This window comes from Bombus pyrosoma, linkage group LG17, assembly GCF_014825855.1.
Source record: "Bombus pyrosoma isolate SC7728 linkage group LG17, ASM1482585v1, whole genome shotgun sequence".
Lineage (NCBI taxonomy): Eukaryota > Metazoa > Arthropoda > Insecta > Hymenoptera > Apidae > Bombus > Bombus pyrosoma.
This window is the reverse complement of record NC_057786.1, coordinates 1138917-1164993: the sequence shown is the minus strand read 5'-3', so window position 1 is coordinate 1164993 and position 26077 is coordinate 1138917. Positions and strand designations below refer to the sequence as shown.

At 44.1% G+C, this 26077-nt stretch overlaps 1 protein-coding gene and 1 pseudogene across 9 annotated transcripts in view; one reads left to right on the top strand and one right to left on the bottom strand.

Moving 5' to 3' along the window:
• Positions 1-26077, top strand: part of LOC122576900 (chromatin modification-related protein EAF1-like) — a 399412-nt gene that overhangs the window by 366078 nt on the left and 7257 nt on the right. The window contains exon 2 of one of the 9 annotated variants that reach the window (XM_043747796.1): positions 16937-17019. The exons of 7 other annotated variants lie outside the window; for them this stretch is intronic. The gene's annotated coding sequence lies outside the window, so the exon portion shown is untranslated. Of the gene's footprint in view, positions 1-16936; positions 17020-25176; positions 25566-26077 lie in introns of those variants that run through there. One more of the 9 variants, XM_043747794.1, reaches the window with a different exon arrangement.
• LOC122576901 lies at positions 21428-25977 on the bottom strand (annotated as a pseudogene).

The window sequence follows — 26077 nt, the reverse complement described above, 5'->3', positions numbered from 1 at the left end:
GATCTCTCGCTCTCTACGCTCTTTCTTTCTCATTTTCTCTTCGGTCTCCCTCCCTCCCACTCTCTCTCTCTCTTTCCTTCCTTCCTTGTAGCCCTGCTGTCCCTTTCTCGCTTCCCTTGCCCACCACGCAAGGATACATCGCGGCTCTCTCGCGCGTTCTAAGGCCATTTTCGAAGTCCCGACTGGCGCGAATTATCGTGCAACTGACTTGGTCACCTCGAACGGGAGGGACGAAAGCGCCGTAAGTTTCCGATCTTTTCAAACTCCGCCTGCAAATATCTATATTCAGCGATTCGGTGTTGCCTCGCGAGAGGAAAATTTTACCTCTTCCTCTTTCGCCCGGTGCTACTTTTATGCCGATTTATTTACCGCGGTTAATTTGTCGTGAGACGCAATACTTTTAGGAATTGTGATATGCAAATTCGCATGTTTACGAATATAATTTAAAAAAAAGAAAAGAAAATGTAAAGAACGAGTCACTTTCAAATCTCCCGTAGACGCACAAAATTCTTCGATCTAGTTGCCAAATAATACATATTATTCGAATTCGTTCGTAATGTTATTTTCATAATTTCACATAAGCGATTATCAATGTACCGAATACCATGTAATATATGGGGTATACAATTCTATGAAGAATATCGCTTAATTACCAAGACCAATTACCTGCCTGCTAACGACGGCTTGTCGGCAACGTTATTATTAAAAACTACGGTTTTGTGTAGGCGCGGCGATCGCATGTCACATAGATATATTGGATAATGCACAGGTAAAGGACATAGTTTGGACGGAGAAAAGTAGTAGCGCAATAAAGTACCCTGAGGAGGAAGGGGTCTCTTAACAGTCGAAACCAGCAAGTAACGAGTAGTAGTAGCCTCGCGGTTATTTGCTTAATGGTGCTTGCTGTTGGATTCACCGCGGCTAGAGGTAGCCCCTCTAATTGCCGACATGATCCCTACACTCACCGGTAATAATTACCCCCAAGATATCGCGCGGTACTGCTCGCCATTCATCCGAACATCAACCGGTGTTTCCCTCGGTCTAAAATCATTTTCGAATTGGAACTTTGTCGAAAATACGGCTGAGGGAGATGTTACTCGGAAGCACAGAGCACGCGGAACGAAATATACGTTTCTCCAGTTTATTACGCGAATAGAAGTTTAAAAGCGGCGCGCGGATTTGCCTCTTGCCCTTTATATATTCAGCCCGATGAAAGGACGCGTGGCTATTAACGTTATATTATAAAATAAATTAAAACAGGAATTAGCAACTTTCCGGGAAGAGTTCTTTAACGAGGTTCATTCCGCTTTTACCCGTAGGGTAAAGTAAACTTTTGCGAAACACACCTACGCAACGCGTTACATGATGAACGCAGACCGCGCCACGCTTGTTCTCGTCCACGCTGCTGGTATATCGGCGGCGTCGTCGTCTCTTTCTCTGTCGTGACGCGTCTTCTCGCCCTTTTCTCTCGCTCTGACGGTTTCAGGAAGGTGCGTTTTTCAGGGCCCCCTCTCTCGAAGTTCTCTGAAAACCCAACTGTACTTGAGCCACAACGGAAAATCTATACGCCGCGGGGGGAACACGGAACACAGCGTGGCATTCTACCGGATCGTTCAAAAATCCTTCGTTTCCGCTTTTCCGATACGATTCATTTAGGAAATTTCTGAAATGTTGATGAAAGTGAAGTCTATGTTACATGGCAGGTATATCGAAGGACGTGCAGATATTTGCACTTTGGATGTCTAATGTAAAAAGAGGTTAAGTGCAATTATTTGGAAGATAATATATATATATATATATATTATATATAGATCAAGGACCACCGGTTTGGAAAGATTCAGGAGTAAGTTAATTAATTTTCGTTGGTGCAACGATTGCGAAATTATACATACATTGCCACGCCCATTATTATTGGGAAAAAAAGAAGCACCGGCAGAAGACTTCCCCGATTTTGCTATTTCGTTGCCCGCCGTTGAATCCATTAACGTCCTTCCATCATTTTCTGCAATTTTGCATGCGGCACCAACGACGATTTCGCCCATCGCGGAATCCTCGTTTCGAGAGCGCCCGTTATTCGTCCTCCTCGAGAAGCCTCGATATCGTACGGACTCGCCGGTCGTGTGTGAACGAGCCTGTACGCGTTGGAGCGACGAGGACGGAGTCTACAGTATGTATGAGTGCCTTGTACGTGTTGTGTACGCGTGCGTATGCGCTAAAGAGGGAGAACGAATGAAACGAGAAGGAAGAAGCGAGAAAGAGCGATTGTGGGGCCGTGCAGTAGGGAGCGCGAGAGAAAAAGAGACGGACGACTTTGGAGGGGAAGGTAGAACGCGTCGGACAAAGAGGGACGCATTACTCGCGCGCATGGGGCGTTGCCATGGAAACCTCGGCTCGTTTCCACCCTCTCGCCATATCGTCGGTGAGAACGAGAGAACTAGAGTGAAAGAGGGAGGTGAAAGACTATCGGAGGGTAAGAGCGAGCGAGAGAGAAGAAATGACAGAAATAGAGGGAGTGAAAGGTGGGCCGGGAGAGAGGTGGAGGAAGAGGCGAGACAGAGAGAGAACGACTAGGATCGCGACGGAAAGAGGGAGAGAGAAAACGATACTGGAACACGAGAGTAAAACAGGAAGGAATAGGGCGGGGAAGCGCGAGGGGTGATCGCTGGAGGAAGAGAGAGAACGAGGATGAGAAGAGAAAAAGAGAGGAGCGAGCGAGAAAGCTGCCAAACGCGGGGCCGCCAGTGCAATCAACCCGTTGGCCGCCCGCGAGGGTAAAACTACCCCAAAGTCAAACGAGGATACGTATATTGCAGAGAGAGCACCATCGCTCTGCGCGACGCTATATATATATATATATATATATATAAAATATATATAGTAACATGTATGTATACGTATCAGCACACGCAAGGAAGTATAGGGATAGGGAGAAAGGGAGGGAGGGAGAGAGAGCGAGAGAGAGAGAGGAGCTATAAAATGATAGCATGTAAAAAAGAAATGCTTCCCTATTAAGCACTTGATAATAGAAAAGAAACTCTGTCGGTAAAACAGTCATATCTATTAAAGTTTCCATGGCTGGGGCTCGTTTTTAATTTGCATCAAGATATCGTAGCCGATCATCTTGCATAAAATATCCTGAAATATTTATCGACTTTTAATCTTTATCGAAGCCCGGGGAAATTTATAATCTTAAGGTAAAAAATTCAGAAATTTATGTTCCACTGCAAAATGCATGCGAGAGAAAATCAGCACCTATTTGCAATTTAATCTTTATACCGTTAACTATACGAGTCAACATCAACGAAATACAGCTTAAATATCTTTTCGAATTTACGAACCGTTTTAGAGTCTAGAATATTTACTGCGTATAACGAACAATTATATAACGTGTTTCTTTTGCGAAACGGGAAACTTGACGAGAGAAATCCAAGAACAGTAGTAGTTGCTGTTAGGGAGTTGAGCTGCGACCCGTTGTTGAAAGGCACCTTGCGGTACGTCCTTGCAGACGTTCCAAATATTCACGAGTGGAAAGGATCACGGTATATACGGGTACGAGGTTAAACTCACGCGCGAGGGTGTCGAGGCTTTCGTTCCTCGTGCTGTTGCTGGTAAGGCGCAGTTGCTCTATTCTCCTGGAACCAGTTTTCCTCCACACGCTCAAAAGAGCGTGTGCGCGCGCGCGCCTGCGCGAAAGAGAGAAAAAGAAACACACATGCTAACATGACGGACGCGCATACGTGCTCCCTATACGCACACAATTAACGTGCACGCATATGTTGCTATAACCATGTGAGACGGAGCACACGCGTACGCGCACATACACGTACACGTACACGCACACGCATACGCACACGTACACTTACACGTACACGTACACGTACATATACACGTCAGCTAAACTAGAAAGTTGCCCCAGCCAACGTCGAAGAAACAGTGGTACACGTTGGGTAGAGCCTTTCAAATTTCAACTCTGTTTTTCAAGAAGAAAAGTATTTCGTTTAGTATTTGAAACATCTCTATTCGACTATGTTGTATGTATGTAGGCTTTTCGATAGAAACGAGTAAAATTACTTGATTAATATCGTAGAATAATTTGAATAATTTTCGTTAAAGTATCCGCGTTTAATATCAAAAATAGAAAACAAACGTCTTTGATGGATGATATAATTTCATGAGGTTAGAACTTAGTAGTTAATTTTATCATCTATTTTTAGCTATTACTTCATGAAATATTATTTTATTAACCTTGAAATGTTGATGGTATTCGGTCGATGGGGAAATTAGAAATTTGTATTAAATAAGAGATCAAAAAGTGCACCCTTGATATGTTGTACGATTGTTGCGCCAACAACCCCATTCTTGCGAGTAGAAAGTTCGTGTAGAGGTATTTTGCTCGGTGCAAGAGCGACATCGTGCGAGACCTCAGAGCGTGGGTATCAGTACGGAACCGAGTCTACAACGCACTGGCGCTGCGTTGCCACGTTTCGAGGTCTCTCTTTCTCGTCTCCTCTCTTTCCTTCACGTTGCCGGTATCGTGCTGTTTCGTTCTGTCTTGATTTTCTCTGGTTACCCAGCGTTGTCGAGTCGACTGGCGGGAAAACTGGGTTTCGAAACAAATTTTCCTTCGCTCACGGTACTCTTTTGTGGCGAACGTTGCTAAAACTTTTTAATAAATTCCTTTCTGCGCAGTAATTTTATATGGTAATCCCGTTTATTGCATTTACATTTTATTCTTAGAGAATTAGCAAATTGAACGAAATCAATAAGGAATAATCTTCATCGCGACTATGTACGTATATGAAAGGAAATTCTTTAACGTTGTAATTTCCTCGCCGCTTGATATATAATTAATATCCAACTTATAAAGAAAAATAGGAACTCTCCTCGAACTCGAAGTTTTAAAAACCGGCCAACTACGTAGTTAGAGCAACTGATTACCGTGGTTTTCGATAATGGATTTTTCCATTAATGTTTCTTATCTTTACTTAATTCCGAAAGTAGAAAATTCCTCATTTTGAAAATACCGTTCGAAACGCCTAGTTCACTGATCGTCCTTTCTATCGTGCTCGTGTAGAAGGCGAAGAAGTAGAGAAGAGAAGCTCGTTGCTGGATCTGGCGGAGTACAGGGAGGAAGGAGGGTAGACGGTTTTAGACTACGGACTCGACGCGTCGGCGTCGAGTTAAAAATAACAGTAACAGCAGCAGCGGGACAGAGCCAGTCTTCAGCGTCTACGTTGTCCACATTGCCTGCGTTTACTGTTGCCTATTTCTCGTTACTGTTGTACCTACTAGTCGTATCATCGAGTGTTGAGCTTTATCAACGCTATTGACAACGATGTAACGCTATTTCGGTGTTGCCTTGAGCGTAAACATTGCTATCAAAAACTGAAGAGCCGAGTACAGATGCTACGATATCTGTGCCATTCTTAGAACTTCTCTATATTACCATATACCGAGATATATTGCATCGATTTTAGACTCGCATCGACACATTCGTCATATCTTGCCAACGTACGACATCGCGCGATATTCTTACTATATCTGTACTCTATATTATCGGGACGAGAACGATAAAGAGAAGTCCAGCACTCGCACTTATCGTACTTAACTTTATCCTCGCATCTGCCGTTCACGAAACTGCTTCTTCTATTAAAAATAAAAGTCAGACTCGTAGGCATATGTTCATAACCTAACGAGCTTCCCCAATTAGATAAAATTGACGAAATAAAGAAGTTGTTAAACCTTTTTCACACAAGTTCTAACGTTGTACGGTAAAGATGCCTATCGCGTAGACGCTCTGTAATAGATGAACGTTACCGCTAGAGTCCGTTATTGAAAACAGTTTAATCCTGCGTTTGACGTGCGTTTATCATAGTCAACTGCATCTAATTCCAAGTATCGATCGTCCATCAACAACGAAAAGCTCGAGGCGACTAGTTGAACGCAGAAAATAACTAGACATTCCCGTAATAACCTCTAACGAAATCCTAGCGAGGTGCTTTTTCCCCGCCGGAATCACAAGATTTACGTTCTTGGCGTCACTCGTACGAACTCCCCATCGCTAATTGCCAACCAACGTCGGGATCGAGCGATCGGTAAGCAGCGGCCGAGAGACGTCAGCCGTAACGGCGCAGCCTTGAAGGAACGGCAGTGGCGGCGAGTTGCTTCGTCGTCGCGGCGTCGAAAAAACGATGACGCGTTCACGCGCCGCCAGCTGGCGCTGCGGCCGCCTCGGCTTCGCGTTTCGCTTCGAGAGAAGGCGCGCTCGCGCGCTGCCACGTTCTCTCACACGCTCTCTCGTGTATGTACGCGCTTTACAAATTTGACTTTCACGAGGAGACTCGTTGGTTCGTCGTCGCACGTAACCTTGGCTGCGCCGTCAGAACGAGCCGCGAACGTCGTGCAGCGATGGGACGAATTTTATTTTCGTATCGTCGTCGTTGTCTCGTTGTTTTGCTTGCCCCTGGTTTCACCAGCGCGCGTGGCTGACACGCTCGTAAATTCGAATCGTTACCTTACCTACCAGTCGTGTCTTCTCGTATCGTCGGATGTTTCAATGATTTTCAATCGGTTCGTCTTAATTCGTACACGAGACGATGACAATTGAGAGCGACCAACGACGAGCCTGCGTGTTTATAAAATCGGAGAAATCGGATCTCAGATGCGTCTCATGTTACTACGTATACAGTTCTGGGGAAAGCGATTGGGATCGTAACACCCGTAGGTAGGGCTCTGTTTAACCCCTTCAGGTTAGCCTTCGTATTATTACGTTTTTAGCGTAGTAATTTCAAATTTCGATTTTCCATTCTATTTTTATAATCTCTTATCACGAATACAAAGTAGGACTTTGACTGAAATATATCTCTTGATATAATATTACGAATTAATATATTTTCGTAAATCGTACGAATTGACACGAACATATTGTTATACGATGGAAATGCGAGAGTATTTGTAAAAAAGATCTCTACTCAAATACATATTTTCTTAATTGCTCGTGACATTTTCTTATGATTTTGATTACGGGAATTATCTTGACGCATTCTCGTAAAATGCAGTGAATTCTCAAGAGGTCTGAACGAAGCCTGCATTACTCGGAGCAGCAAACAATACAATTATCGTTACACATAAATTTTGTAATTTATCTAACATTGTAAAACCAACTTATCTTGTACATAACTGTAACCGTACGTAAGTCTTGGGCGTCTTGTTAGACCAACTAACCAACTAACAGATATCGAAAAATGAATATCGAAATAATCAGTCTCGCCTAAGAATATTAGTTGCTTAATTTAACTTTAATCGTGCAGTTGGAAGTCGAACAGCGCAACAAACGTTTTCCTCTCCTTTTTTCTTTTTTTTTTTTTAATTCTCACATCGGCGGGACAGTTGTCTTTTTCTTTTTACGTTCATCGGCTACCGTAGACATGCTGACAACAAACACTTGGCTTGGTGTCGTGTTCTTCGGGCGTTCGTGTAGACCGTCCGCCTTATGCAAGCGATTTTCGCTCCAGTCGAGCTTCATTATATCGGTCTTCGGTCAATTTTGCAGCGTCGGTCATTTTTGTTGTAAAATGTGAAAGCAAACCTGCAACCTTTTTATCTTCAACTTGGATGCCATTTTTCAAATATATATCGCTTATTAGTTATTTATATAAATATATATATATATATTTGTATATAATACAGCGATACTTCGTCTCGCGTGTGATATAACTTCATCAATGTTCGCGTTATTGACGTATACGCTGTTATCTGTACTTCGCGATACTCGACGGTCTTCGAGTCACAGTATCGGAGATGTTGTTCGCGCATATAAAGACGAGAACAAGCTTTACACTTGATGCAAATCAACGCGTGTAACAGGAGGACCATCGTGACAGAACCATCTTAACATCTAGGCGCGCAATTAGGTATATTTATGAAAACGATACGCAGTACAAGAAACTGGGCATTTCTTTAAAAAATAATCGATTTTAATGTAATTTAATTTAATATGTGGAACGATGCCGATGCGTAATTTCGCTGGATAATTCGCTGTGATAGCCCTACAGCGGAACATTCTGAGAATGCCAACGTTTACACGAGCGTATTTCTTAGGCTGTGGAAAAATATCCACCGATGGGAACACATTTCTTGGTCTCTTCGGAAGGAAGGCGTAATCCGATAGAATGCAAATATTTTTTTATTCTAATCAGTCAGCGATATCGTGAGCGACCTTGGGCATCGCGATATTTCCAAGTTGAATAACATAACGAAATCAAACGTTTCGAGTACGAAGTAGCGGGGCAACGCAACATCTACGAATCTGCATTTTTTCATCATTTTTCGGACGCACCGGCGCGATAAAACGATATTGGATGGCGAGACGAGCATTATTGTACCGCGTGTATTCGTCGTCATTTTCAATATCTCATAATCTCCTTAATGTAGTTGCACTTTGCTCGACACGGAGCTAGGAATAGCCGTGGCAGGATACGGGAACAGTTACGACCCGGGCCGGTATTGCTCGAGGCGATCGTGCAAGGACAGTACCGCTACAGGCGAATATCTTCCATTGGAGCTCTTCCTTCTTTCGCAGGGATTTATCACGCGGAAAGTCTGCCTTCGCCGCGATAATCCAACGTAAAGACGTATGGACCGACGTGGATTGTTCAAATACACTGGTTAAACGTACACTTAACAGAGTAACAGCGTATATATATCCATACCTCTAATACATGAAAATATATTCGTAGCCGTCTGTTCTATAAACCATACAGTTTACACAATTTCGATGTTTCTATTAACCTTTATTAAAATCGAGAGGCTCCTCTATTGCGTCTATGTTCGTTCGTAAGACTTTTTCTTCGAACGAAAGCGTATTACATAATTTCTGCGAGATGCGTTTAACTGGTTCTAATTGAGCTACGAATTCGTGGATCCGACGATAGTCGTCGGAAACGATTCGTTTCTCTCGCAATTCATCGCTACAGTCGCTGCGAGTTGCTCGATCGCCTTGGAACATCTCGAGGCGCGATTTTTGGTGGAACTCTCGGCGCAGCAAAAAGCTGCGTACCACAGCCACCAAGGCCATCCATCCACGTACATCTAGCGTGTCTAGAACGTGGTGGCCGTTTTTTTTTTTTTTTATTATATTGTTTATTTTTAATTTTACAATTTGTCCAGTGGGACATTAGGTAAAATGTTATAACATATGATTGAATAGCATGTGGATGGTTACCCCCAGCGGGGTGCCATCTTCGCGTTTTTTAGTTTATATCCTTTATGAGATCAGCTGGGTGTTTCCTTTTTAGTCTTCTTTCTATTCTTGCNGTTGATCGTTTCCGTAGCCAGCCTGTTTGGGTGTGTTGTTATTCTTTCTCTGTACCTTTCCGCGTATCTGGTGATCTCCTCCTTGACCGTTGGTATAACGTGGTGGCCGTGACGCTGAATCCAACGAACGTTCCAAAAGACACCGACCAAGCATATCCTCCTGCAAGGATCAACAGGATAACGCTTGGCGTTTGAACAGAGACGCGAGAGGTCGTTGAATCCCATTAAGCGGTACTCCTTGGATCGTTCTTGACCACCTGTACATCCGTGTAATAGACGTCGTTCTTTTCGATCGATGTCTCTCTCTGTTTTCTCCTTTTGTCGTCCCTCCTATCTCTGCCCTCTCGCCTTTTCTTTCGCCTTTTCCACTCGATGCATGTCCGAGCATCGACATCGATAGAAGAAGAAGAAGAAGAAGAAGAAGAAGAAGAAGGAGAAGAAGAAGAAGAAGGAGAAGAGGGGTAGTAGCAATCAGGCTGCAGGATGAGAACGATTACGACCGGAGAGTCGGTTCCCCGCGTTTCTCCAGGCTCTGCGTATTTGCCGGTGAATATCGTGTACCAGCAGCCGGAATATCGCATTCTCGTTTTCTTGTGTAGCCAACGCGGCCACACCTTTCACCAACACCCAACCAGCCGCCTAGCTAGGCTCTCTAGCCTGGTGAACGCGCGCCATGGCTGCTGCTTGTGTGTTGCTCGGTTGGCTCGTTGGCCGGTCGCACGACCGGCTATACACAGCCGATATATATCCCGTACCAAGCTTTTGCGCTTAGACACGCTGCTTATATATACTGCGTGTGCCGGCTAACAGTAAACTCTTCCACTTGGCTTCTCCAGAGAGGAGGAGGCCAGAGAGGAGACGCGCGACGAGGACGCGCCGGCGTTGATGAGCCGCAGGCGCGCCTCGCGCTCTCCACCGCCATTTTCTAGGATCTTTTCCTGTTTCGATGCTGCCACGCGGCGTGTCGTTCTTCGCGCTCTCGCCGCTATTATGTAATCGCGATCCTGACTCGCAACAACGGCGGATTCCTCGCTGTTGGCTAGTCGTTTCTCTTCGAAGGCTTTTTCTGCATACTTGTATCGATCTTTTTCGTAGAATTCATTCCGCTGCTTTCCTACGAGCAGCCGCGTGCAACGAGCGATAGCCAACTTGGTACTTGTATCGATCTTCCTCATAGAATTTGCCTCGTTTCCTATGACCAGCCATTATTTCCAAAATTTCCAATCGACAAGCTTCCTGATCTTGCCAGATGTTCCGAACGAACAGCCTGCAGAAACTTAGTACAACGGCGAGATTTCTAACGAAGCTATCGCACTGTCTCTCCGTCATTATCAATCGTTTCCTGTTAACAGTAGTGGCAAGGTCGGTAAAAGTTGGTTTCCGCTCGCCGAGGACGTCGTGTACGCGTTGACCTGCTGTCGTCAGTCATAGGATAGGTAGGTAGGCACGCAGGCAGGCACGCAGGCAGGCAGGCAGGCAGGCAGACAAGCATGGCACGGTCGTCGGTTCGCTCAATGAGGGGGATTTCTCCGTTGTCGGTTCGACGAGCCAGACAAAAGGAACCGGGACCGATAGTCGGCGACCCTCTGCCGTATAAAAGGTTCCAACCCTCGTTTGCCTGCCGAGGGTATATACGGGCTGTCCTACCCCGAATCCAACAATACGGACCAAAAATAGCTGCTCTGGGACTCTAAGGGACTAAGGAATAAGCTTGGGGCCTGACATGCTGTTTCCCATTTCGTAGTTTCTCCGTGATTGTACAACTATATTGCCAAAGGTGTTTCCTTTTCTACTTTGGATTTCTACTTGGATTTTAGGCTCCGACGAAGCAGGTGAAATTTTTTTTTTTTTTTTTTTTAGTTTGTGCGTTTGCCAGATTCCAACTTGTGCTCGAATATTTACTGGAGTATATAATCGCAGCAGCTTTAAGGTAATTACGGAAATGGGAAATTTCGGTTCTGCTTCTTTAATATCGTTAATCGTAATTACATACAATTTATGCTTCGCGTGTACATATACGTGGATGGTTTACACAATGAATAAAAATTTCGTAATAGATCGATCGGAGAAAATACACTCGTTACTTGCATATTCGCTTGTTTGCTATTAAAGACGATAGGAAACGATTTGGACTCGATCACGTTCGATCAAGCGAACTAATCGGTAATTGTTTGATATCTAGAACTTATGAAGCGTTTCCTTTTTCTCGCTGGCAGAGCAGTTAGACGAGGAATGGTAGCTACTATTGACAGACGCGTGTATTCCAGCCGAATAACGGACGATCACGAAAGAAACGTAGGTCGATTGTTGATGTTGGAGAAATTTCGCTTTCGTCAGATTCCACGAAGGTATAGTCATTGTTTGTACCTCGATGACGCGTCCCGTTACGTTCAGTTCTTCGTTACTTTATGACGAATACGTGACTGGTCATGGTGCTTGATTCCTGAAGCGCCCGCGTCCCTGTTCGTCATTTCTGCTGGCTCATTATGTTTGCCGCGACTGCAATAATTCCGTACGATATTCGGCACAAACATCGACTTACAAAATTCGTGACACACTGGTGGCACAGAGAACCTCGTTACCGCTTCCTTCCGCAAACCGCTCGGTCTTATCTACACGGTAGCAAGCTCGTAAACTCCGACCTCTACGAGAGCCAAAGCAATTAGGCCATTCTTCCGAAAAAATTCTGTTTCCTTTCTTCGACCAATAGATCATTCGTACGAGGCAATAGAAACGGGCTTCTGCAGGAAGCCTCGTACTTGCTTCTCACAATCGGCATGATTCATCCTGCATATTATCAACGCGGATCGAATTATCTTCTCAATCACGGATCAACTACGTTCCTCGGATCATTTTCAGCTGGATCGTTCGTCCATTTGATTTTCCGCGCGTGGCACGTTCCTCGACAAATATCATAGATACGCGGGGATATCGATTCCAATGAGATGGATTCCTCGAGAGCCGTTGTCTTTAAATTTATTTCGCCGAAAGATCGAAACGAAAGCTTCCCCGTAGCTTCCTCGAGGCTCGCGGAATATGCCAACGATAGAACATCAGGATCAGGTGGAAAGTGGACGAAATAACGCAGGGTTAAAGACCTCGTAGGAATTGGCTTAACGAGATCGCCAAGATCGCCGGTCATCGAAAATAAAACGAGAACATTGCGCTCAAATTGTCGATCGTTTACGCCGGCATACAGCAACAGGGAGACGAACGTTGTGCACTTTGAGAGTCACTGGCCGCGTTGCGGAACCGAAGGGTACCTCTCAAAGGGAAAGACGATGATTTCCTTGATGCGGCCCAATGTCCGACCCTCGTCATTCGACAACGCGTAGCCCGGGCCAGGGTTCGGCTTTCTACCTGGTCCCAGGTATCGAGAAGTCCTCCCATGAACTGGGGACGTACCCTCATCGGTAGATACATTTACTTAGGAATTTTGCCTGGATAGAGAAACGAAGGGATCCTTCTGAAACGAGTATCATAAATTCTAACGCAATTAACGCATAAAACAATAGTTTTTCGACCCTCTATCAACAACCTCCTTACACATACATAGCGTAATTATAGACCAGGCCAACGAATTTGTATATAACCGGGGACTTTAACGAACGTACTTAGTTTCGCGAGCCTTAAGCTACAACCTCAGTAGGATCTATTAGGTCGTCGGTTTCGTTTTACAAGCACAATATTTTTCTTGTTCTATACGATTTATTGAATCACGTGCGATCCATTTTGTTCCGATAGAACAAAATACGATTCGTATAACTCGAAAGATAAATAAGAAAAAACAGATTTCATTTCACAGAAAATCCCACATAAAGGAAAAAACGTTGCGCATCTGTCGTTCCCTTAAAATAGGAAACGAGCTTCCCGGGCAACCTAATGTCATACACGACGATTACTACGGGGACGTAGAACGCTATCTGGCGAGGAGCTCGCGCCACGTAATCGTAGAAACGGTTAAGAAACGACCCGGTCAACAGGTTAGGGCATTAAAGATCCTCTGCTCGGCTGGAACTGAAACGAGATGGATTCTTAATGAATCTGAGAATCGCGGCCGGGGTTAAGAAGTGGCCGAAGACGGGGATGGTGTAGAGTCGTGTACTCGATTAATATTAAACGTCGCTGGTCAAGCAACAGGTCCGATCAAGAGACCTAAGCAAACGGTACGTAAGTACGTAGATTCGTCGGATCCAGATTTGCGTGCGGCGGGACATTGCATAACGTCTCTTTATCGAGCTCGTTTAGTCAGCAAAGATATACGACGTAGAACAGATAAGTGATATGACTCAAACTGAATTAAGAAGCCTATCTTATCGGCGGACGGGTATTCGTTGACTTTCGTCACTTGCCTTTTGCACCGATGAATTCCGTTTCCTCTTGGCAGCTTGGCAGGGGCTGTAGTCGCGTGCTCGCGATGGTCGGAACTCGGAACAACGGCGTTGCAACGCGATCATCGATGTATTCTCGCCGCTTGGCGAAGCAAGGTGAATCAATCGAAGGGATCAGGTGTTTCTCGATCGTCGTAAATGGAATTCTCGTCGGTGTACGCGGTGTTTCCTCGCGCGAAACATGCACGCTCCCCCACGATACCTGCTTCCAATCCTCGCGATAACACACTTCCGTGAAATCCTAATAACCCTGATTAACGCGTAATCTTTATTCGGCTGTGCCGGCCATCATCGCGGCTGATCATGTTCTTCTATGCAACGACGCGAGCAAACGATACCCCGGAAATTACATACTTTGGGCGAAATTCGAGCTAGAGGATCGTTACGTGCTCCGTACACAAGGGTATATTTTCCATCGCAGAGACCGCTCGGATGGACGATTTGAACTGTTAGATCGGCAGAACGCGACGTTTGCGTGAGGTCTCTTCTCGTAATCGACGATTAATTCCACGCATCGATCGATAAGAATCAAAACGTTCCAAAATACCACGTCGTATCGGACACGAGGCATTCTCGCAACCCTTGAAACGCTTTCGTCGTCCCATCTCCGTTTGGAAAGAAAAGTGGATCGTTCGCGTCCAAAATCCTAAAACATTTTCCGCTCTTCTAAGTCTCCGGGGAAACTTGACGCGATACTCGTTGCATGAAACAAGGAAGAGCCAAAGATAAACGTTCGTCGATGACTTTATCCATGGCTTACCCGTTCGAAGGATCGCGGATATTTCGCAAGTAGATGTAATCGCGCGGGGAAGACCGCAGGGGCCGTAAGCGGGCGTTGAACGACAACCCTCGTAAGACGTGTTTCTTTCAGCAAGTTGCTGCGACCCTTCTAACCGTAGTAACACCCATGATTTATATTTACAACACCCTGTTGCAACTTGTACGCGTGTCCCGTACGCGGAGGATTCGTCACGCGAAACCTACTTGTTCGCCGCTCGGCTCCAATGCACCTTGCGACCGTCCCACTCGTCAGCGGCCGTGTGCTCGCGAGAGAGACGCACGTGTATTATTTAGCGTAGCCGGCGGAGGCACCTGCCACGTCGTAACCATCCTGTTCCCTTCTTCTTTCACTGTCCTACGATGGCCACCTCGTAAACTCGAGCCAACGCGCCCACTCGTCACCGCGAACAGGTTCCAAACCGTACGTCGCGCTTCCTCTTTCGCCACTCTCGCGGACCTCGCCCATCTCTCGCTCCGTCTAATTATTATCATCAGGACGATCGCGTACTTCACACCTGTGTGAATGAGCCCGCGCTCCGGGCAATGCGATTCTTATGCACGTGCTCTCGCTTCGTTTCGACCTCGCGGTCGAGAGACGCGTTCCGTCTGCGTACGCGAATCAGTTACGTAATTTCGTTTCGCGCGCTCACGCTCTTACCCCTTTCACGCCTTCGCGTGTTCCCGTCTAAACTCGGTGTCATCCAAACATACGGCCGGTAAACTCGGCGTCATCTAAACATACAGCCAGTGGCAGTTCTAACCCCTTAGGGGCCCGAAGCTAATGATTATTTTGAGCGTGAGAGTTAAGGCCGAAATGTCGAAAGGTCTAGCCAGGTTCATGTTTGTCAGATCAATAGGAAATGTACGTTTACGTCTGCAGATCCTTTGGCTAGCCTGTCGGAGTACGATGTTCACTTAGGTGAACGTTAACTTTGGTTTGTAGCAACGAAGATACGAACGGTGCGTATTCCTGTCTCATTTACTAGCTCGCGATTTCTTGCATTTTCTCCGTCTATGAAATTAGATAGGTTTCTGTCGTGTTCCTAGGGAAATTTAATAATTTCCAAACTAGAGGCGGAAGTAACGAAATAATTGAAGAAACGCCAGCCTATGTCTCCTTGATTAAATTCATGATTTAAAAATATAATAAATTAGCGAATATTCGAGAAAATGTTTTAAGCATACCAGTCGCCTTACGTATTGGAATATCTACAACGAAAAGTTCAGAGTCAACGAAACTCTACGCGTAGGGAATCGCTAACGTCGAAGGCGAAAGAAAAACTCGTAACGCGGGACAAGTTTGCTTAATCGTCTTATATTTCAAGGCGCCAGGATCTCGTGTTTACTCTATTACTACGAACGACCCGTCGAGTATCCCGAGGGCCATTCATAAAAATTCGTCGCAGCTCAGAACGAAATTCCACGGGCGAAAATATACTCGATACATTTAACGTGCGTGATCCTGCAAACTCGCATAAACGTACTCGCGTGTCATTCGGCGGGCAGAACGGGGAACGACGGTGAACGACCGGCGATCGATCAAGCGTCATCGAAGCCGATAAATATTATTAGGAAGAAGCAAAATCGTGGACGACTTTTTAATCCTAACCGACGAAGCCAAAGTACTTGACGAATCGGTATAATACTTTAACGCTTCGTATCTGACATTCTCTCGTCACTTGGTTGATTCTCCTGCGCGTTAATCCTTGAATTATTTAAATTATAATCCTATTTTAATTATTTGTCTATCTATTTTTATTTATCGTGGCAGAAATTACACGAAACTGTAGACACCGATCGAAAGAGAAGAGAGGAAAATGACGCATCGAGGATGTCGTTTGCCTCGCCCGGCGATTTCCATCGATCGAAATCGAGATCCGCGCGCGAGAACGCGACGATAATGGATCGAACGATGCGTTGCACTGTGTGCACGTGTAAGCAGGAAGATGCTGCGCGTAAAAAGGCCGGAGGGGTGAAAAAAGTGCATGAGAAAGGGAGAGAGCTCCCACACACAGGGGTGCTGGCCGTTGTCTGCCATATGGCCCCTCTTTTTTTAACCATCCCTGTACGGCTTTCTTCCCACACGACAAAGGTAGCCACCCGCGTGTGCGTGCACGTGTGTGTTTACAGCTGTACGGGAGCGCGGCTCCCGTAGTTACTGGCTTCCTCGAAAGTGAACAACCTCTTTTTTCCCTTCCTCTTTTTATTTTTTCTTTTGTTTGTGCTATAAGTTGTAACAAAAGTGAGCAACCAGCGAGAGAGCGTCGCGTCAGGTGAAATCACTCTCTGTACGCACGTACACGCGGTGCGTCCCTCTATCGTATCTCTGTCTATCGTTTTCTCGCAGCGATTTTGTCCGGATACTTTGCGCGCAAGGCATAGGAATAGTTTAACGTTTGTAGTAATTTCAACCGGAGGGTTTCGTTGAAAATTGCAATTTCTGCTTTTAGACACCGGGTTCAACGCTTCGATTTCTATTTTTGCCGGTCGAGGGGATTGTGCGGTTTCCGCGGGGCGACGGAGAGGAGGATAGGTATGCAATGGAATAGTTTTACCGATTTAAATGAAGTTCCGCGAGTTGCAGCTCGGTTTCCAACAGATTTATCGGAACTCGTTTCCCCGTGCAATCGAAATCCAGCGATCCTGTCTGTCTTTCAACCAAGTGTACGCCGTCTTTAAATATATTCGTAACGGTGGAAAAGCGATATGATTTTCACGAGTGACACTCGGGATACAGCGATTAATCGCAGATTAATCCTAACGCGCGTACGCGACGTCGTATTTTACGAATTACCAACAGCTCCACGCCGCCAACCAGCGTCTCGCTTATCGACGATGCGTTTGTCCAACTCGCTCCTCGAGCAGCCAATTTGCTAGCAAGGCGCCGACACGTTTCAGATTCATTCTCTCGCGTGGAGACAGGAAGAGGTCGGTGCTTTTCTTCCAACGAGCCAATAAGACTAGCAACAACCGACTCGAAACGAAATGCCTTCCGAACGTGATGTAAATTCATAGTCAATATCCTTGGCAGTAACGAATCACTGCGCTCTTCCGAATAATCGTAATACCTTCCTTTCCCGTTCAGTAAATACAATAGAAGTGTTATAGCTTCCCTACTGCCCCTGATTACCTCAAAGTTGGGCTTCCAAGTTTTGTCCCGTAATAACCGTTACCCAAAGCTAAGTGTCTACACAGGTCATGTTTATGTTCCGTTCACAAAGGAAACAGACGAAAGGTACAAGCTCAAAGAGGAGTTATTGTACCGATGCTGCACGCTGATTCGAATATGTTTACGTTGGCGTTTAATTTTTCTCCCGCGACTTCTTCTCCGAGAGAGACGACGTTCGCGGTTGCTAGCTATCGTGCTATTTCGTCCGATGGAAAACTTCTTCTCGCGCTTTTCTTCGACGTTTCTCTTTTTAAATTCTCCCGCTTCGTTTCTCACTTTTTCCTTCTACTCTTCGTCTTCTCCGCGCACGCTCATCCGCCGCTAATTGCGGCCAATCCGCGCAGCTTTGATTCCAACGCTTCGTATCTTTGGAAGCGTCACCGTGTTCCTCGGACCTGTAGGCGAGACCACGTATATTTATTTGACGAGATGAAAATCGGAAAACATAAAAAGAGAAAAATAGGTGACAGTCTGTAGCGTCTAGCCGGAGCTGCTCCGTTCGAATCTCTCCTTCCGTTTAATTAGCAGCCAGATTCCTCGACGAAGGCCAGATGAAGGGTGCTGAAATATCGTTTCTTCGTTCTTCGTCTCTTTATTTCGACGTTGGCAGGGGCGACGTTAAGAAGCCAACTACATTTCCCTTTCTACGCTCCGCTCCCCCGTGCTTCTTCCAATTTTCCATCCCCCGTCCGCCCCCTCTTATTCTCTCTTTTTCTCTCGACGATTCCGAGTGCTCGGGGTGCCGGACCCTTCGTTTAGGGCACCGCAGATGCCGCGCGCCCCACTAGATTACGTGCCATTGGTTCTCAACCTTCTCCACCACGCAGCGTAAACCAAACAGACGACGCATTCGCTCCGCGCGGTACAACCTCACCGATTCTTTCATCTTTTATTTCCATCTAATCGTCCGAGTTATCTCCGATCTGAAATTCGCCGTATTTCAATGACCAAACGTGTCGTTAGCGGACCGAGGAGTTTTACGCGTCCAAAGTATGGCGCTTCCCGTAATGCTCGGTAAAGCGATCTTTCACCAAGGTGTTCTACCTTTCTAGACGCGCGTGAATTTGCATGAAAGTCCGCGGTCTAGTCAATTGCTATTGAGATTCGAAAGTACCAGAACGAACAGCGTACGCATAATTCGCGAAAATGTATAAAATACTCGGAATAGTCTGGGAATAGTTAGCGGTTCGAATAGATCGTCGTTCAGGTTCTGTTTGTTTAATTCTGTTTAGAACTTCCGCGATCTAGTCGTCCAAGTATGAAATAGGAAATTTTTGCCATCCTTAAATTCGCAGATAATTTCCGAGGCCTTTCCGCTGAGAATATCAAGCGTGATGATATTTAAATAAGTTTGAACGATGCCACAGCCTTTTTCTCCGTTCCTCGATGCGCTGTAACTGGATACTTCGGATACTTTGGCTGTTCTAGCATCATCTTTGCAAATTTAAATCGCACCAAGTATAATTCCACATAGGTACAATTTTACAAATATATACATATCATTTTATATCGTACTTTTTTCGCTACATTTTACCGTACTTTGGTACATCAAGGAGTTAGGAAACGAAGAAACTGAACACAGATGGCAGACAAGATCCTAGAACGATCTTCCCTTGATAACAGTCGCGTGCCTCGAAAATACGTCTTACTAAGCGAGCAATACCGCGTTACCCTCCTCCATCCATCGTTTACTTTCCAAAGAGGAAATTCTCCTCCTTACCGAACATACTCCACACAATATTCTTTCACTTCTCCAGATACGTGGAGATGTTCGAAGAACCCTAACGATAAACTCATGGAATACAGGCCGTCGTGGAATAATGATCAAGTATTTTAAATCGAACGAGGGACGACGAAGGTGGGCCGATGGAAATGATAAAACCCTTTTTATCTTTACCTTGGTAGGTAAAGTTGCCCAAGTCGTGGAATATACAGGCCGTACAAAGTTAGTTCGTAACGAGCGAACGATACGTTGAATCGAACGAAGGAGAACGAAGATAGGGGCCAATGAGAGAATGATAAAACGCTTCGATCGTTTCAATTTCGATTTGGTAGATACGACATCGTAATTAAGAGGGAGGGAAGATATCGTGAATAGCCTATGGTGTTTTTCTGTTATACGACGCGGTATTAGCGAGGGGTAGTGAGAACCGCTTGCAAGCAGGGAAAGCAGCAACCCTCCCTTTTCGGAGACCTTCCTTTATTCATCCCCTAATGTAGGACCAGCGCGCGCGTACGTTCTCCTCTCGCTGTCACGACCACGGTATATAGGCTAGTGTATTTATCGTGAAAGTTGTACATGCAGCGTATATACGTTTATATTGTACAAAGGATACGCGGGGTACAAGACTCGCAGGACTCGTTCGTGTACGTGTGCACGTCGGCGCGCGCGATAGATGCATCGCGTGTTTGTGCGTACGGCGTACAAACACCCATAGGCGCGCACCACCACTCGTATTTTCGCGGTTGCAAATGTTGCACCGCGCGCCGTGAAACTGGGTCAACAATCGCGGGACTATTCTTCGGGGGCGACGTTTTTCGTTTAGCTACGATGCCGATCTTTTCTGCCTCCTTTTTTTTTTTTTTTTTTTCTTCTGGAAAAATTTGAGACGCAGATGAAGCGCTCGAATCGTTGTTCCAGTCGAGAGGAGGGGAAATTTAGCCACGCTGTAACAATAATTTTCGCATTAAAGTTAGAAGCTACTAATCATCCCTTTGAGTCTATCCCAAAGCACTTTTTAAACAGAAGATACATTCACGTCTTGTAATTCATTTAAATTACTATCTTTCTATAAATTTCACATACAAGATCCGTACATTTCAACAGAGAACTGCATATACGTACCTCGTTTGAGATTTTTCTGCGCGAGTTTCTTAAAATTGTGCATTGTACTTTACCACGATTATTCCCGTTATATGAACGTACTCTATCATTGAATGTACACAGTATAGTGCTACTTCAAGTACAACGCTCAATGGTAATTGTAGCAAAATTTGCATTTAGAGGGTGATGGACAGATGAGCGAGTAGATCGTCATCTATCGATGCAGACATGCATCAAAGGTAGTTTTCACCCTTTGTCCCCCTTTGTGCGACCCTCTCCATTATCAATGAATCCGGCACGTGGCCCCAAGCATAAAATGTACGGTACGATCATGTTCGCGAAGGATAACGCTTATTCATCGTACTTTTCGGCCATCTACAATAAACGTCGTGTAGATTCTAGATCGCTGCTTCTCGTATTTCTTTCTCTCATTTAAAGGTCGTAAACTGACCCCCTGCCGTGGCCTGTTTCGCTCTAGTCTAGTCGCGATATACGCTGGCTTTCGGTTTTTCGTTGGCCGGCACGCGAACGACTATACAATTTCAGTCTTCTGTTCTCTGGTATCGATTTTCGATCGTCTTATTTAAATGCGTCATCGTTTTCGAATCGCAGCTTTCGCTCGATTATCCTTTGACGAATCGTAACGATAGCGCGATATAGCGTAAAAATATATTCGTCGCATTTTATAACATATTTTTTCCAGCTTTCATAACGCCCTCGCTTCTGTATAATTGCCCCTTTTTTATACTCTCTTTATATCCATCGATAATATGATGTGACAATTTTTCAATGGCATTTCTTTACAATTATGATAATTGTAAAAATGTATCGCGACAATAATTAGCAATTTAAAGCCAAAGCAACGATACGCCATTTTCGTTCTGTGTTGTGATCATTTCGTTTTATATTTCTGTTACATTAATTATTAATATATATATATATATACATCACGCAGCGATCAGGTCGTCTTTTTCTATAATTATAATTATTATTATTATTATTATTATTATTACTGTTATTATTTAAAGGCAGAAGTAAAGATTTACAACATTTGTTTCTTCAGTCCGAATTTAAATTCTTCCATGGTTGATTATTTCCTGAAAACATCCGACTGCTTTAAGATAGTTTCAATATACTATTCTATCCAAAGTACATAGACGAGCATATAAAAATAAAACCAGCATGCAGCATACACGTAGCGAAACATAAAAGTCAAATCTGGATGCAACGCGTAAAACGTACTAGAAATTTAAATCCGTTTCAAAGCTATCAGATTTCTTAAATTTTTTTTACATATCGATAAAACGAAAAGGCAAAGTCTCACGCCTTACCATCTCTAAATTCTATCTCGAAGACCGAATTAAAAGGGTAGAAAATGTTCGAATTTCAGAAACGGAAGGCCTGACAATCTCAGGTTTTTCAAAGTTCACGACGATGAGCGCGATTTACGAGTCCTTGAAACCTAAGTCTAACTGGCTTGCTCCCCGACAATCTTATCCGTTCGACGAGATAGCGTACCGCTAATCTGCCGCGGACTTTACACCGTTAAAGCTAGCTAGCGCTCAGACAGCTTCCAGGATCGTACGCGCGAAACTCCAAGTCGAATTCGAAGAAACGTCGCCGCTCGGCAAAGATCTTGCGCCATATCGCGAAACGAAATTCGACGATTGCATAATTCATGGCTGAAACGAGGAACATTCTCGATTTCGAAAAATTTTCTGCTACAGTCAGATTCGTCCGACAGACTCGGCCGAGACGAACAAAGTCATTCCGAGCGGAGTTTATTCTCACGGGCGAAAGATATATTACGATTTTTCCCTTTCTTTTTATCGCCGAAATACTATTAGATAATTTTATATTGTGCAAGGAATACGAATAATTTGTTCATAAACGTGTACAGTACCGTAAATGTGTGTCAGATCGAGATCGTTAGAATGTAATTTCTAATATAATTCAAATTATTTTAATAATTTGCTCGACTGCACTGATCGTGGAAAATTATCCAGAATATCATACCTATAAATAATACAGCACGTCATTGATAAATGGACGGATAAAGAGTAGACAATATCTGGCGATAATATTGTGTTCGTTGAAGAAACGTGAAAGCTACTCGTCCATTCTATACGAAAAACGAAAATCTTTTATCCAAGGGTAGGCTCGCTGGTTTCTCATTTATTTAAATATTCCCGACGGAATTGCGTTCGATAATCATAACACGGCAAGCTATATCGTACGCGTTGTTATTTCTTGGCCCGATACCGTGGTGCGCGACGTCGTTGTCGAGCTGTTTTTCGTAGTTGGCGATCTCGCCGGCAGGCGTCGCGTCGCTCGAGTCCCCTTTCGAAAATAACACACGGCCGGTTGACGTCATGTTGTCATGACTGCCGACCGCCGGCACCAACGTCGCCTCGATGTGTCGTTCTTCTGATGGCCGAGCGGCGCAGAAATTTCGCAGCAACGCGACTCGATTACATTTATCCACTATGCAATTTCGAATACGAGGCGAAGCAAAATTACAATGCTTCTGCGATGCATCGCGTGACGATCATTTTTTAAACCGATACTCCTTCGACAAAACATAAAGATAATATACTGCGAACTTATTTTACGCCTCGACTTTGCTCGTATCATTATCTCTTCCCTTTTTTCTTCCTCCTTCCACATTTGAACTTTTAATGTATTCAATCGTATTTCGTTCTTTCCGCGCGCTTCTTCCAAACGATTATCGAGTCTATTGCATTTCTTGTTGGTACGATCGAGTTATTGACCTAACCTCCAAAGAAGCAGACCAATCGACTATTTTCCGCCGCTAAATATGCAAAGCTAATATCGTACCGAAAATTCTGGAGCATTTGAATTCAAAAATGCATTCAAGTATTCGATCTTACAGTATCATCGTTCCAATGTATTTGTATATGTCTAGCACGCACACATATAACTTAGGAATGTACGACGCCACACACTGACTGGTTTTATCTACGGGGCTCCGAGTGGCTTGAGCGGGGCTTCGTGTGTGTTCGTTCTTTGGCTGACTAGATAGCTTTGACTCGTGTAGCAAACATTACCTCATCGTCAGGCATAGCCGGATCCACAACAAACCTCCTCTACTTTTGATTCTTCTCTGGTTCTGTGCTTGCTCGCTACTCGTAGGAAATCAAATGGAGTAGAACTCATTCAAAGTAAACGTATTTGTCAATCTGTTATTCAAATTACAGACACGTGTCAATTACTGCATATACGTATGTCGAAAGAAATTTCTTTATTTCCTCTATTGAAAGGAATTATTTTTACCTTTGTTTACGTTATCCATTATTCATATTTTCATTTTTCCAATCTTTTTTACATGTCAAGTGGAATTTCGCTTGATTTTACAAAGAGTGACGCAAAAGCTGACTTTATTAATCTTCTCATGCGTATGCTTTAGCCAGTCTAGATAGGCTTCACGCAGTGAACATTATCTTATTGCGAGCACAGTCGTCATGAATCTTTTCTAGTTCTGGTACTTCTCTCACGTTTATTCCATTGACCTACATTCCTGACGATAAAACAGGAATTGGAGCAAATTTGTTTATAGAAACTCTGTCATCAAACTTTCTGTGTAATTTGCCGATATAATGACACGTGTTTAACGATAATTAATCGAAGGTATACTCTTATAAAATTCGATAAATTATTTCCTCTATTTGCTCAAGTTAAACGTAATTTAACAAATTTGATAATTTATTTGTCGCGTTTCTTGATAAGTCGCTTAATGATAAAAAATATTATAACAGGTTATGATATTAGGAAATATACGCTATTTTGAACGTACTTTTATCTGATTAACCTCGAAATAACTTCTCTCTGCGAGTTAATTACGGAATTCACTGGTAGATGGCATTCGCGCGGAAAAAAATTCAACGTTATTTAATAAAAGTAAAAAAGCTGTTTCGAATACGAATGAAAGACGGGGAAGTGTGTTTGTAATTTTATAAAATTTTAGTACAAAAATATTTTCATTCCAAACACGTTCGGTATATTTTACAATCGAAAGCAATTTTCATTGACGCGATCGAATTATTTGAAATAGTTGCATCGTAAAAAATTTCAAAGGAGAGATACAAAGTGAATGAAAGTAACTTCCTCCCGGCACTTACCCTCGAAAATCAGTGGCACGATTCTCTAACTCAGATGAGGCTGGAAAGATTCTTCAGTTGCGAAAGTGAGCCGCGCGAACCGCAACCCTTAAATATTTCGTGAGAGGAAAAGAGAGTGGGATGAGGATGCTTCTTGACTTTGATTTATGGGCAGTTAAGAGCCGTGCATTTCTACCACACACAGTTAATCCGTTACGCGGTAACTCCCCGCAGCAACCACCCGGTGGCCGTCTTGATTCAACAAGTGCCCGGACCATGTTTCGCAAACATTGTTTGTAAGGACGTTGGTCGAATTCTTGAGCGCGTTCACTGAAATCTTTATCTCAAACGTTTCAATTAATGCGGCCTAATGTAACTTAAGAAGACACAAGATCTATCGGCGACCTGAATAACACGACTGATAAAGTAGAAATTCGCAAATAAAACATTCAGATTGGAAATTCGTCATCTTTCTTTTTTTTTGCGCTCTTCTATCAATGAAATGAATTAAAAAAAAAAAAAAAAGTGACAGCACAAGTACTCCGAATATTATATCGTAGAATACATATGGTTGTTAGCGCGGCAAATAAGGATATTGGAAAAAGCATTGATCGACAAAGCGAGAATTACATTCCTGAGAAAAATCACGTTTTCACCGTGATGGAAGGCGAAATCAAGCTTGCGGATACGAATCCGTCATTGTTTTCCCCGCGATTCCGTGAATCGTCTCTCGGAGAGCTCCGGGACTGGTCGACCCTGTTGGAAGGAGAACCTTCGCGAGCGAGTCGTATTCCAAGTAGGCCGCCGCGGCGGATGTACACTGTCGAGTCGAGATTGAGTCGTTGGCTGCTGTTGCTGCCGCCGCTGTACTAACTAGTTACTTCTAGAAATCTATAAATCGTTTCTAAGAAAGAGCCTGCCTTTCTTCTTCTCAAGGGTTCTTGATGATGAAGTTATTTTAATGAAAGGTAATTTAATTTCTTGTACCGATAACATCATAAACGAAAAGGATATATTTAAACTCTTCGTTTTATTCCAAATTTCCATTCTTTTTTATACTATTAATCGAAAGTTTCATTAAAGAAAACGTTGAATTGCATTACTTACTTTATCATAAACACGGATATATATCATGAGCGCGCGGTATCGTCTCTGATGGCATTGCTCGTTTCCTCGGAACTTTTTTTCCCCTCCTTTTGTCACCGTTGTTCTTGCCAGTTGCACACGCGGCTCGTCGTATTGGCCGAACAACATAACGCATCGATTATCTGTTAAATGACGTTCACGCCACCGAGCATCCCCTACCCATAGGTCAGCTCTTCGTGACTTCCATTCCCTCCATTTCTGTTTTTGCTTTTTTTTTCTGAAATCAAACGTCATGTGCAGACCACGTGGATCCGACAAAATGACGAACGTGTCGCTAGTGACATCCCACGGCAATACGTTCAACTAACTGCGCTGTCAGCGATTCTCAACCACA